General features: G+C 39.4%; 1 protein-coding gene across 6 annotated transcripts in view; it reads right to left on the bottom strand.

Annotated features, from left to right (window-relative positions):
• Nucleotides 1–12,598, bottom strand: part of MEIS2 (Meis homeobox 2) — a 182,797-nt gene that overhangs the window by 6,874 nt on the left and 163,325 nt on the right. The gene's annotated exons all lie outside the window — the stretch shown is intronic.

Here is a 12,598-nt window from a genome sequence, read left to right as displayed (position 1 = left end):
TTAACTTCTTAGAGTAACAAGGAACCTGGTTAAAGTTCACAGGCTAGAAGACTTTTTTTTCTTCATCATAGGGGATTCAGCTACCCTTGCAGCTGGCCATAAATGAAGACCAGGCTTTGCCACTCTGTGCTTTCACAAGGTATTGTTAGGTCAGCAAAGCCATCAATTAGGCTGTCTGAAGTTTTATCACCCGCACAGCAGCAATAAGTGCTGGCCCAGAAAGACTTCTGCTCTTCTGCAACTCCTGCAGTTTAAGCCTGTAAAGTCAGGGGTCCTTTAGAGGTCAGTGCCAGCTGGGGGTGACCTTTTCAGCCAAGAGTGGGACACCCAAGGCAGAGCATTAAGCAACTGCTGACCATAAACTGAGGCACCTTTCAACTCAGTAGAAAGAGGGAATTGTAGGTACACGTGTTTAATGTTAGGCCCAAAAGAACTTTTTCTCAAATCAGGTACCATAGCTGGAGTACTGGCTGAAGCGTTTGAGCATTCGATAAAGCCAGTTGTTTGGCTAGAAAGCCTGAATTTAATTTGGTTGGTAACTCACAAATAAGTCCTTACATATTTTCTGTTAGTTTAATGCACAGCAATCCACATCAGCTCAAACTCAGCAAAACCAAACTCAGTAAAAATACCCCCCCCATATTATTTATACAATTTGTTCAAAACAAGGCAATTTTCTATCACTCACAAACCACACTTGTTTTTATTTTTATCCCTGTTCTTTGTGTTTTAAGAACACTTTAGGGCTTATGTTCAGGTTTTGTCGGTATTTCACAGTTCAGACTTCAGTCTAGTGACCCTTAAGGAGGGCTAATGAAGTTGAATACTAGTGTTTAATCCTCTTCAGAAATACTAACATGCCCGTCATCCAAAACAGCCTCCTTAACTGCCATTGGGCCTGATCCAAAGTCCACTGAAGTTAATGGGACTTTTTCAGTCAATAACAGAAAATTCAATTAATCAGCTTACTTAGTTGAAGTCTAACACTTATACAGCTGGGCATCCCACATATACTATACTAGCCACTGAGTCGCTCCCCTCAGGTTAAAGTCCATCAAAGATAACAAAAGACAGTACACCTTTGTTTAGATCTCCTGTAATCACACTGGTGGGAATTCCATTAGACAGATGCATAAATGCTACAAACAACACCAAAGGGCTTTTTTGCATCTCTTGTGTTTACATCCACAACAAAGACATTATTTATTCTTCAAGGAAAGTATAGCTCAGTTGTCAAAAATGTCATCCTGCCTCTGAATTAGTCAAGAGGAGACTTCAAGTATTAAAAATAAAAACAAAGATTTGATTCTGTTGCTCATTCCTTCAGCCAGCAGTGATTTCAGCATGGTGGACGTATTTCCAACTCTAATACGGTGACTTCTAGACACAGTTTCCGTTCCCAAAGACACAGGTCTCTGATAGGACTTAATTTGCTTAGCTGCTTTCCAGCAATGTTACCACATTGACCAAATGGGGGCTGACCTGAACCTTCTGTATCCAGCATGCCTTTTATCAGCTAAAGTTAAGGCCAATAGAGATTAAGAGAAAAGCCTGATAAGACTGTTTTCTCTTCTCCTATGAGCTTCTAATGATGTATACAGATGGCAAGGTTTTAAAGAAAGCAATGAGTGCTTATTTGGGCAGCCTGTAAAAAATCATAAACAAGAGACCCTCCCACGCTTTTTGTCTTCTGAGCCCCTGTTTTCTTCAATCCAGCCACTCTTTAGGGCAACTAAATTGCTTTTTCAGTTTTTATTTAAACCCCAACCACTTTTATTATTTACATCTGGTGGTGCCCTTATTTATGTCCCTTTCCACTTCCCTCCAAACACTCCCTTACTCACAGGGCTGCAAGGCATTATGGTTCTTCAGTCTCAGCAGGAGAACTCCACACTGCCTTCAAACAAATAATTAAGGGGAAGGTTAAAGGTTCACCTGGAGGTCATATCTTTGGATACTGGTCAGAATGTTTACATTAGTAAAAAAATGGGCATCCTCTGAAGTATTTTTTCAATGGGATTTATACAACAATGCAGGACATTAAGAACATTTTAAGTCCTGAAAGTAAAGTGACTCAACTGGCTCACATGTATGAGTTTACAAAATTTAGTTTGACAGTGTTACATATTCAACCAGGATACTGGCTTTATGGGATGGATTTTGAAAAGCCAGCCTCTGTGTCTGCATGCACTTGCCAGCCATTCACTTCCAAAGGAAGACATTTTGCCCTAGGTTTATTAAACCCACAGGAGTAATTCTAGATCTTCTATATGAACTACTAGATGATTCAGTAGGTATTTTCTGATGAGGAAGCTGAAGCCCTGAAAGTGAGTCCCCAAAACTGTACTGCCTTACAGAAAAATCCACTAGGGAGACTTGTACTAAATTATAAAGCCACATATTTCCAGTAAATGCTGAAAGACCACCATAGATATAACTGCTAATGAACATTGTACTTGATTTTGAGCCCTACTTTCTAGGTGTTCCTTTTTGTTCCTGAAATTTTGCACATACAAAAAATTGCAAGTGTAATTGATGTCACTTGATGTACCTTGCTGTAGGGGCACGGGTACAGTCAAGTACTTAGACATCTGGGTTTCAAAGGAGCATAGGGGAGTTAGGCACTCAAATCACATTGAAATGTAATTCCCTTTGAAAATTCCAGCCAGTCTAAAATTGCATCACTTATGCCCTCAAGTGACTATATCTGAAAAATGTCATCTGAAATTATTTGTCAACAAAACTGCAGATGCAAAAGCAGATGTAGAGTTCAGTTCAGGCTGAAAATCAGGTCCAATATTCATTAGCAATGACTACATCACATAAACTGCCAGAACAACTGGCAGAAATGCACAGAATAGTGTTTGTATATTATTATTTATAATGCACCATCAATGTGAATGATTCATAATAGAGACATGGAAGCCATAGTCCCTGCCCTAGACTTTACATTTTCTGAGGGCTTTTCTTTTATATGCCTCAGGGTGTTATTTTTGGGGCCAAAATAATGCAAGATCTAATCCTTGCAAAATATTTCAGTTCATGCATTAGAGAAACACTGGAATGTCACTTTGGCAGAAATGTTTTTAAGGGGCATTAAAAGACCAGGGAAAAAATTAAACAAAAATACAAATAACACTATTTTCAGCATTATTTGGGCCCCTATGGAACTGGAATTCATGGCTCTGTTCCTTAGCACTAATTGCCAACCTTGATGGTTGCCTTCACCCAGAGACCAAAGACTGAAAGGGAAAAGGTGAACGAATCATCTCCAATGGAGAGAACGGCTCCATTATTAATCATAATAATTATTTGTATTCTAGGAGCACATAGCAGTTCCAGCGAAGATCAGGGCCCTGTTTCACTACGTCTTGTACAAACACATCATGAGAGACATATCCTGTCCCAGTGTGAATGGCCTGGATAAACAAAAGTTGAGAGAATGATAGCATGATTGTTGTTCCTGATTTATAGAAAAGAACTGATACAGGGGGAGATTAAGTGACTTGCCCAAGGTCATACAGGGAGTTTGTGGCAAAGCCAGAACGTGATCCTAGATTTCTCCACTCCTCAGCTTGTGATCTGTCCAGTCCACCATCTATATAACTGTTTTTCCTCTCTCCATCCATATTAACATTCAGGCACATTGGCAGGGGTGTAAGAGTGAAGCTCATATTGCCACTATATGTGCCATGGCTGTTCTGCGGATAAACAGGGGACTTCAGCCTCCAGGGCTGTCAATTTGGCACCTTTCACAAGCTCTACATTCACACACATGCAGAATGTGGCCCTTACCCTGGCATAATAAACGAGGCAGGTATTGTTAAGGAGAATATATGGAATTGGGGAACTACACATAATGCAACTCTCACTCCCATCATTTTGCACATTTCAGATCACCACCTCTACTAATTCAAACAGTGGGCATTGGCTATGAAAGGATGTATTTCTGTTAGCATTGTTACATGAAGCAGTCATATATATGATACAGGGTCAAATCTATTCGCCTGTTCAAACGTCAAATGGTTCCACTAATTGCATTGGAGCTATTGGTTTGAGCAAGTCAAACAGGATATAGATCAACATGTAAGATGATGTGGATATTTAAAAGAAATCTCATTGCTTGATAGTATTTTATCTGTGCTCAGCCAAAAAAGAGCAGTAGAGGTAAACTAGTAGAGTCTACAGTTTGCAGAATATCTTAAGTGTAGTTAGGCATTTTGCTTAGGGAGACCAGCTGACCTAAGCTTCTTCCTATCTCTAATTAGCACCTTTCTAATATTTGTAAAAATTGCAGCTGTTCAAATGGCATCACTGTTTTTTTAATCACAAACCTGTGTTCTATATGCTGCAAGAAGTCATACACAATATTTAATTGCATCAACGCATGTAATTACGATATTCTATCTGAAGTCACTCCAGAATGATTTTAAAGTCACATTTACCTAATACATTTTAATTTTATGATAAATAACATTCTGCTAAAATTTCAAAGAAATACTAATGCAAACTGCAAAAGAAAATATGCAGCAGATACAGATCTCTTGGTCTGCACGCTCAAGCATGACACATTAATATACAATTTTTGAGGTTTCCCACTGGTTTCGTTGTACAAAATTTCATTTTTTAAGATATGGCTCATTCCATTAGTGAATCAATCGGGGATTAGTATCTGCAAGTGCACTAGATCCTGCACTGATTTATACTGGGCAGGTTGCTTCAACCCCACTGTAAGGCTATTGGAGGAGATTCATTTCACCTGCATAAGGCCACAACAGTCTGGTTTTACGTGAGTGAAAAACAGCAACGTTTGGAAACATGAAATTCATCCCCAGCCTGGGACCAGATGGCTGGTTGCAGCACAGAGTTGCATTCAGCCCCAGTCACTACCTTAGGTTATAGCCTGGCAGTGTGAGACCTAAGTGGCGGAGAGGATCTTGTGCTGCTCCTCCACAGCAAAGTGAATTTCCCTTCTTGAGAAGGAGGTAGACTATGAGGCCACAGAGTTTAGCTCTAAAGCTTCGTCAGTATCACTATGCTCTCTTGATTCCACTTCAAATATCCATAACAGACAATGATATGTTAAAATAACAAAAGTTCTTTAAATCAGTCAGCTCACTGCATGCACAGAAAGACACTCAACTCTTTAACACGGAAAAAAGAGATAGGAAGAAATCAATAAAAAGAATACACTTCCAGTGAACTCCAAAGATTAACTACAGCAGTGCCTTGTCTCAAATTAGATTGCATGCTGTTTGGGGCCAGAACCATGTCTGCCTGGGTGTTTGTAAAGGACAGAGATCCTTACTAGGATTGTGGCACCTTAGAGACTAGCACATTTATTTGAGCAGAAGCTTTCGTAGGCTTTCGTTTTTGTAGCCCACGAAAGCTTATGCTCAAATAAATTTGTTAGTCTCTAAAGTGCCACAAGTACTCCTGTTCTTTTTGCGGATACAGACTAACATGGCTGTTACTCTGAAACCTGACTAGGGATTGTGGCACTAATATAATAATAACAATTAATAATAATAATAATAATGATGTTAATATATTTTCTTTATTATTAAATGTGAGATCTGGTCTACCTAAAATTCACGCCCCTGAGAGATGTAGTTAACCCAAGTTAAGCCCCAGTATAGATACTGCTAGGCTGGTGGAAGAGGTCTTCTGTAGACCTCGCTGCTGCCTCCTGAAGGAGAGGATTTATTACAGAAAAGAAAAAACCACTTCTGTCACTGTAGCAAGTGTCTACACTGAAGCACTAGGAGTTAGATACCTACCCTACTTAGATGTTTTTGAAAATCCCACTAGGCAGCCAACTGCAGCTTTAGGCACCTAAATACCTTTGAAAATCTGTTCCTAAGTACTTATGAAAGTTACCAGATTGAGGGCACGGGAGTCTGAAGTCTTCTACCCAGCTACTAGATACAACAGTGAGCATGCTAGTGCAAGTTTTTCCACAAAGCTTGAACAATGTGCCTCAATCCTGCATTAGGGGGTGTCCTTTCTAGGGGTGAGAGAGTAATCCAGGCTCTGTGCCCCTTCTTACTTTTGGCCACTACTATATCAGGTTAGATTACAGGCCACTAACTAGGAGTAAAATTCTCTGCATCCCATTTCCACTACCCTGAGCTATCCAGTGGAATCTTCTGAAATATTCAGTGCTCTGCGTATCAAAGCAAAATACAGTTTTGTGTAAAAAAAAAATGCTGTTCACAAACAGTGGTATGAAAAAGTAGTGATAGTTTTTTTTTATCCTTGGCAGGTATGTTTGACATCATTATATGGCACTTAACATACCATGAAATGGCTGTTTTCACATTGCCCCATTTCAGCAAAGCCCTTTAGCATGTGCTTAACACTCACTGAAGTCAATGGAATTTAACCACATAATTCAGTGCCTTGCTGAATATGGGCCTAAAACAGGTAAAAACTTCAATGTTTGTAACTTTTGATGGGAGAATTAATCTTCATCCTAATGACATTTCAACAATCAAACTGTGAAAAATGTCAATGTTTTGGCTCAAAAAACCGTTTTTGGTTTCCATTTAAACTAAGCCCACTGTCACTCAACCATTTTCTGAGAAAAACCACAGAATTTGTCTGGTTAGTTGTGAAATCTAATTAAATTTTGTGAATTTGAAATGAAATGGACAAAAAATTCACATGGAACGGTTTTCTAATTTCTTTGTGATATTTTTTGCTGAGCTCTGTTCATGATGCTTATGTATCTGACATGTTTCTACCACACCCTGACTGTATAATTTCAGAGGAACAAAGCTATCTGGAAACATGGAATCTGAGAGACTAAAATTGCAGCAACATTTTAATATCTATAAATATACCCCCTTTTAAAACTATTCATTGTTTATCAATCAGACTTTCATTTTTGCAGCTGAAATCTAACTATTTTGGTTTATTTAACCTTTTCACTCCAGTGTGTGTTTTGAACTTTCAGAATTAGGTTTAGGTGTTCTTTTGTGTATGTGTGTATATACAAAAATGGCTGATAAACCCCTTGTTTCTGCTTCACTGACTCTATGCTACACCTGTTTGTCAACTCTTATGTGCAGCATTCCTTATAAGAAAGTATAAAGCTGAATGTAGCCACTTGGATGTAAGCCAGCCAGAAAGGCTCCCTTAAGTTAAGAATATTGAGCAGTGGAGTCATTTACATGATCGATTTTCAAAGAGGGAAAAAAAGAGGGACTTATTCCTTGAGAAAAATTCTTAAAACCGGATTGGATAACTTTGTTAGAGGCACTGTAACTATTCCAGGGAAGATTAGGCTATTTTAAAAATGGCAAGGCTGGCTGCCTATTAGATAGATAGAAAGTCTTTGTTCATTGATGGTTCCACAGACCTTTACCATGTCTTGTATGTCACTTGTAAAAGTATCACCCTCATAGAAGATGGCAATTTTGGAAATTACATTATGACATTCAAAAGTCTGTGTATTTAAGTAGTTCAAGCATTCAAAAATTATGAGTCAGGCTGCCCAAAAGCATGAGAGTGACTTAAAAATCATGATATATTTACCTTCTGGTTTTTTTTGAGACTTTGGGGAACACTTGAGTTACATTTTCAAGCTTTTCTCCACAAGCATGAGGGCTAGAAACTTAATTAGGAAAAAAAGCAAGCAAGCAAGCCAAGATTCTCACCTAACCACTTTTTCTCTGGGAGCTGGGACTATAAGTTAAACATGAAATACCATGAAACTCCTGATAAAATCACGGGAGTTGTCAACACTGGTATTTATTTAGCTCACAGAAAATGTGTGTCTTTAAACATGTAGCTCTTCTATCAGGTTATATTTCTGGAGCATGGGAAAATGATTGGGCACAAGCCAAGAGTTTGAGGGTTTTTTGTTTTGTTTTGTTAACAGCCAGTGCTACTAGTACTTATGCTGAAAGTGCAAATGCTACAGAGTTACACTTGTTTATTCCATATAGTAGGTGTTTGCACATATGGACTGTATGGGAATCTCACCTCTGCAGTAGTTTGATGGCGAGAAAATGAAACCTTTTTTTTTGTAGACAGAGAAAGTGAGGCCTGAAATATACAGTGCTGACCCTAGGTTTTGCAGAACCCAATACAATCATCACTCCTGACTGCTTTCCCCCATTCCAACGGGCACAGAGTAATCCCTGGCCTTGGCTGCCTGCCTGCGCCCACTTCCACACACTTGTTTATGTGCTCAGTGGCCCCTGGTGACCTCCTCCACTGCATGTAGCAGGAAGCCAGGAGGTGGAGCCAAAACATAGCTTTCCAAATGGGATGTGCAGCTGGAGAAATCACTCTGTGCTGTGACCTGCTGGAATCAAATGGGACCATGCATGAGGATATGGTATGGTGCCCTGGCTCCATGGCTGGCGGGTTGAGTGCATATCTGTGTCCTGGGAAGAGGGGGACCATATACTAACACATAGGTCATGTAAGCCTAGTGTTGCCACTGTACATATGTTGTCTAGTAGTCATATCCTGTAGCGTGCCATTCAATTCTCTGAGTAAAAGGTGTATCTTCATTGCTACAATTCCATTTTGGCCATAAATAGTGAGCTAGCTCCATGACTGAATCCTACCCCATTTGTACTTTGTTAAATTACATAGTGGAAAGGGGATTGCATTATCCAGGATTGCAAATACAGTGTAAAAACCCATCGTGACTGAGAACCAGTTAGAGAAATAAATCTGTTAACATTGAGTTTAATGAAGAATTCCCACTACACAAAGAACCCTCTACACAAAGATTTTTCATTATAAGCTTTCATGATATTTTAACCTAGGTGGAAAATTATCTTTTATTTCCCTTGGAATTCTGAATGATAATAAACACTATTCAGTGAATGTAATCACACCTCATACCACATAACAAAGCATCCCAGCAGGTCATGATTTTTGAAGCAATGTCTGTTTCTCTTTCAGAATGCCATCAGATTATTCATATATGGTTATTTATCATGCACTGTAAAAGCGATCTTTCAAAGGTACTTGAAAGGAAGGGAGGAGACAAACAGACAGAGTTCCTTAGCTATTCATATCTTAAAGATAAAATGCTAAGTCAATAGACATAAGTTGTAGTATATTACCTCATCCTGCACTTGATTTATTGCAAGTGGGAAGCAACTAGAAACTAAATTACTTTGAAAGTTTTACTACTGACATTAAAATTCCAGGTCTGTATACATACATCTTATGGAGACTCTGAACACAATTTTAGCTAATTTGGCATGTACTCTACTTTGCTTGCACTGGACTGTCCACATTAAAAGTGAATTCAGACCTTTCTGCTGATTCTTAACTAACCCTTGAATTTCAAGATGTGTTAATTTGTCATGTTAAACTTATAGGACGAGATTTTGAAAACTGGGAGCTGCTGAGTGTTCAGCACTTTTGAAAATCAGGCCATTTATTCAGGCACTTAAATGTAGCTTTCGGATCCTAACTTTGGGCAGCCATTTTTGAAAATCCATATTTTTGTAATAGTCAATCCAATTAAAGTCACTTCACAAATTCCTAACTAGTTCAAATCCAGTTTTCAACTAGTTATAAATTAACCTGAAGAGGAGAGCTTAGCTATAAATTTAATCTCTGTTTAACTTTGCATCTTCGTCATGAACTAAACATATTCATTCTCTATCTTACTTCTGAGCGGAAACTACCAAAGTATTAACTTGCCAAAAATGCACAAAAATGTTTAGCAATTATGTATTGGATGTGTTTGAAGAGATCAAGGTGCACTCACATGTCCTGTGTTATGGATATCTTTGATTAGCTTGTCATCTACACTGAAGAAGATGTAGCTCGATTCGCCTATGCTGTGTAGCAGGCCAGCTGTTAGCTGTCTGTCAAGCACCTAAAGTGGACAAGTAGTCCAGGAGCAAAAATGTCACTCCTTTGATCTGGCAAGGAGCAGCTGCTGATTTATAGAGTAGGACTTTGTTCTTCCGTTCTATTTTACTTTCTTTCCTAAGGCAGAACCACAAAATCCAGCAGGAAAAAAAACCTGCCGTTCTTTGCAACATCAACAAGCTCTGACAACTGCAACAGGGTTTTTCTTGGCCCTAACAAAGCTCTCAGCCATCTCCTTTGACGCTCACCTTTTTTTTTTCCTTCTTCTTTTTGCAATGTGGTAGTTATTGTTTAATTCAGCTTCTGTAAATGGAATGGACTGTGGCCAGCAAGCCTGGGGCATAAACACACCTGTATGAAAGAAGCCTTATTGTAGCAACCATCTACAACCAACCTGCACATGCACTACCAGTCTGTGTGTTCAGAAGGAATGCTTCATTTACCCTGACAGCAAATTTTGTCCAAAAGTGAGCTATTTTTTGTATTCTCTGTCCTGTCTTGGCCATGCTTGTATATTTTTTTCATTGTCATTAAAGCTTCATATCTAAAGGAAAAAGAATTAGGCTGGGAAATATATATTTTATCAATCAACCAGTGGACCTTAGCAAACTGGATCTTAGCTTAGTTTTCAAAATCTGCCACCAAACTAAATTTATAGATGCACGCTAGTGAAAGTTTGAGAACCGCTGATCCTAAAGATGTTCACACTGATGCCGAGGCAAAGCTGCTGTGGCAGACACTGCCAGCTTATACTGACCTCAGTTTCTTTTTGAGAAACAGTTTGGGAAAACATATTTAATAAGCAATGGATTTTGACATGATTAAAGTTAGTCAGAACATCACATTGACAGCATGGAGTAAAGTTCTGTTCAGAATCATATTGCAAGGCACCGAGCAGCTTCTATAAGGTGTTGAGCACCCTAAGTGGGGTGCTGAGCTCCCACCTCTCCCATGGAAGTGACTGCGGAGTCACCTCTGTGAAGCTAAGCCCTTAATCCAGTCTCAAGTTTATTAAAGGGGAAAAAAAATGCTGTAGGCCACAAGACGATGCCGTGTGGAGTTATCGTGTTAAGGAGTGCATAAACCTGCATGTACGGCATTTGCTAAGAAGCCAGTATGTGTTCAGCGTTTCAGTTGGGTGCGAATCCAGGTATATGCCATATTCAGACTCCTTAATGCTTCAGACTGACAGGAGGAGGAAAAGGTTTAAAAAACAAAGGGTGCGGGAGGGGCATGAGTTGAGTGAGGAAGAATCGTAGCACCACTATTTTCCAAGATGAGCACATGTTAGCTTGTGGAAACAAATAAATACTCGTACAGCCAAGGCCCTAAGGGAGGCAGGATAATGATGATCTACAGCATAGCATAAAATGATACATTAAAAACTATGTTGTCAGTGGAACAATAGAATATTAAGCAACAGTCCATAATAATTGGAGAATATTTTAATTATAGCTATAGATATCTTTCTCCAGCTGGTGGCTACCAAAGTATACATGAGAGGAAGGGGAACTAGTGAAACAATTAGGAGTAATGGACAGAATATCTATATATAATCTCAACACACACACGTGTTATAGCACCTGTCACTGCAATACCTAATCACTTCCCAAGTAAGTTGTAGCTACATGGTGATGTCCATACTTTTCTGCTCCTTGTCCTTGCTTGGTTATAGGAGGCTCTGCTTAGGTTTTATATACATATATGATCATGTTAATTTCATCCCTTTGATCACTCTGCTTATGGTAAGCAGGCTTCATCAAAGAGGAGAGTCTTGAGGCTCAGTGTCTGAGTGCGTGGTGTGTGTAAAGGTGTTATCGGTTTGAGAACTGCTAGCTCAGTGCGGCAGGCTTTTGTTCAGTGTCTGTACAGCACCTAGCATAATGGGGTCCTAGCAATATTATTATTCAGGAGGGGTGAAGGCAGGACAGATTTATGCAGATCATCCCAGTCTCATGCTGATAAAGCATTAATACCTTTCCACACCATTGCGTATTAAGTGTATCCTATATGTATCACAGAAAAAAATGTTTTAGGACCACCTTAGAGAGTCTGTTAAAAACTTTATTGCAAATGTTGCTTTTAATGTTGTGCCTATGACAACAGGGACCTAAATTGCTGTAAGCCAAACTGTGCAGGCCTCAGAGAGAGGAAAATTAAAACAAAAAAGGTGAGACTGCTCACTCTCCCACATGCATGTTTGCCTCATGGCTCATTCCCTGCTACCCAGTCAGCCTCCCTGGATAATCAGAGGTAAATGCAAAGCACAGCTGGTAAGTCTGGGACAGAGCTGGCTGGAGCTCTGCAGGGGCCCTGGAGTGTTGCATTTGTTGTGATTGAGGACATACATGTGAATGTTGCACCACCCCTCTGTTCTCTCTCCTGGCTTCATTCTTCTGAACCAGCAGAGGATTGAAATTGACAAGGTTTGTGCTCTCTGAAGCACTCAAAGAGGTGGATTCTTATGAATTTCAATACCCAGCTGGCTCATAAGAATTAGAGAGGGCTGGTGGGAGTCTGTCCCAAATTGCATCACTCTAAGGTTGCTGTTGGTGGGTTCCCCAGCTGATGAGCAAATTAACACTAATGCAAACTTTTTGTCTTTTTATTTTTAAAGGCTGGCTAGCTAGCAAAGCATCTGGTTTCACATTTTCGGCTTGCCAACCTGGTTACTGTCACTTGAATATGCCATAAAAAAAGGAAATTATATCATAAAAAGGAATATGAAATTAGCATTATATGTGGT

This window comes from Chelonoidis abingdonii, chromosome 4, assembly GCF_003597395.2.
Source record: "Chelonoidis abingdonii isolate Lonesome George chromosome 4, CheloAbing_2.0, whole genome shotgun sequence".
Lineage (NCBI taxonomy): Eukaryota > Metazoa > Chordata > Testudines > Testudinidae > Chelonoidis > Chelonoidis abingdonii.
Note: the sequence above shows the minus strand (reverse complement) of the source record. Positions and strands in the feature narration are given on the sequence as shown.